We start from the raw sequence: 2,472 nt of genomic DNA on the forward strand, positions 1-2,472 counted from the left end.
TCCAGGTCCCAGCACTGACCACAGGGTTGACTCAGAGTATTTTGCAGGTATATCAATGATTCATTCAGGTATTTAAATGTAGTAAAACCAGGCATTACCTTTCAAAAAAGATACACAATTGCACAGAGGATGCACAAGTTGTGAATATTTTTGTTTAAGCATTCAAAGGTCAACTACAATCTACAATTTATTTTAAATTACTCCTATAATTCTTTTTTTTTTTCTCTGTCCCTTTTACACGTTGGACTAAGCCCATTAGGTCATCCAGTCGCCTTCACAATACTTTTAGCCATGTCACAATAAGAGTTTGATTCACCATATAGTTTAAACAAACAGTATAGTTCAAATAAAGTGGCCAAGTGAGCTGTTGTGCAAATATCCTGGGGCCAATTTAACATTGGTTAGTTTGACTCTCAAAATCTATGTAATGTTTTGATTCTTGGACATGAGCTAGAGGATAACAAGACCGTAACTGGAGAGAATTATTATCTTCCTGTGATCCTGTTTGGTGTAAATCTTTAATTTAATTTAATCAGGTAGTACTATGAAGACCTACAGCAATACCCCGTTTGGCATCTAGAAGTTAAATTTTTTTTTATTTTACCCCTTTAGTACAAAGTTGGATAAACAAGGTCAGAATAAAGTGTGAGATGCCCTTGTTAGCAGTCACATTCTTTGCTTTGTTGTTTCTAGACAGACACTACTAGTTTGTAAGGTGCCCTTGTTGCCTATGTTTCTATTGCTTGGCTTGTTTTATGTATTCTTATTTTCAATTTAGCAATATGTCATAACATATTAGCATTCCATTTTAAAGTCAAAAATCCAATGTATTATTTAGTGAAGAATAATGTAAAATTATGCCATTTGCCATTACGCCAAGCTTGTAAAGAAGGATTTATGCAAGTAAGATAGGCTATAGGAGTCTGAAGGCTTCCTCTATCAATTTCAACACCACAATCCTCAAAGCAGCAAACTCTCGGCAGCACAACAGACGTTGCTGCTTGCAGTAAAGACATCCTCCCAGCTGGTGGCACTGCAAGTCTAGTAAACTGCTACTTCATGGACTGGAAAGGCTGATTAGAGTAGAATCAACCTGACATTTAAATTAAATTTTCTATGTATTTAGGTTTGAATTGCATCCAAAAGCAGAGTTCTTGTAATGAGTGTGAAGTTAGTTTGTGTGTGAGAGACAGTGTTTAGGGATTCTGACAATGAGATACAGACATGCCTTCTCCTTCAACCCAATATGGTTTCTCTGAGGCTGGGACAGGGTGGCAGTATCCTTTTACAAGCCCCCAAGCTGCAACAAAACAATGCCACTGTGTGCCAACCCAGAGTTTACACTGAACACTTTTCCTTTTGTTGAATTTGTGCCCAACTTCCCAAATAACACCAAATGTCATCTGTTTGCGACTCATCGTACTACGCCAAGTAGTCTGTTGCATTATGCATTGAACTGTGAAGCGTGCCAGTCGTGCCTTTTCTCTCCCATCACATTTAGTCTCCCATCATACATACTTAGCAGTATATTCTCTAACTAGCTGATCTTGCATAGATTAAAACTGTGTTGATTTGGCCTTTTTAAAAGATGTGTATATTTCCGACTTGCAGCAGCCACTAGTGACCCTGCATCAGAATACCAAAGTAAAGCTACATATTAAAGAAGACATTGTTTAAGGATTTTGAACACCCTACACATGAATGTGGGCCGCATGTGTGGATAATTAACATTCTAACTATGTATGGTGGTTAGCAGGTGACATTTAGGGGCTCCCCAGCTCTTTATTTATGACAGTGTATTGGAACTCATTAGCAACTGTCACTGCTCCTAATTAAGAGGTCTTGATTATTGACATATGGCCCTTTTTGTTTCTAACTATCAAGCATATTAATTAAAATGCAGTGTTGTAAATCAGTTTGCATTGTCAAGCAATGATGGCTTCATGTTTCGATGGAACACTGCCCCTCTCTACCAGCAGAGCTGAAAAATATGCTGTCTTTAGAGCGGTTATGTAGAAGCACCTGCATAATGCAACGCGACACCCAGGTGAAAAGGCCATTGTAAACGTTGACCGGCCGGCACCCTGTTGTTGCCAAAACTCTTAAGTGTTTGAAGAATCACTTCATGGATTTGGCATTTGTCTTCCTGTGCATTTGCATTTGGCAGATGTTACAGCTGGTGTCTTTGTTTAGTACAGAGAAGCACATCCAGCCAGTTTGAAGTTGTCCATTTCAAAATTCAGCACACATAGTTTACAAAGGCTTAATCACATTATTCAAAGTAGATTTTTCTTAAATAGCCTTGTATTTAAAGGGAACGGCTGATTTAATCCAACCTCCATGTTTAAGGGTATGGTGTTGTATGCTCTCTCTAGCACAGTTTTACATGAAGAGCGGCAAGGCTTCTCCAACTCTTCGTCTCATATTTTGTCTAAATTCAGTCAATGCAGTTGCTGAGAGTTAGATGAGTTT

General features: G+C 38.3%; 1 protein-coding gene across 1 annotated transcript in view; it reads left to right on the plus strand.

Moving 5' to 3' along the window:
* The window catches only part of kif16bb (kinesin family member 16Bb), a 24,869-nt gene that overhangs the window by 6,201 nt on the left and 16,196 nt on the right, over positions 1-2,472 (plus strand). The window lies entirely within an intron of this gene.

Source organism: Etheostoma spectabile, chromosome 17, assembly GCF_008692095.1.
Source record: "Etheostoma spectabile isolate EspeVRDwgs_2016 chromosome 17, UIUC_Espe_1.0, whole genome shotgun sequence".
NCBI classification, from domain to species: Eukaryota; Metazoa; Chordata; class Actinopteri; order Perciformes; family Percidae; genus Etheostoma; species Etheostoma spectabile.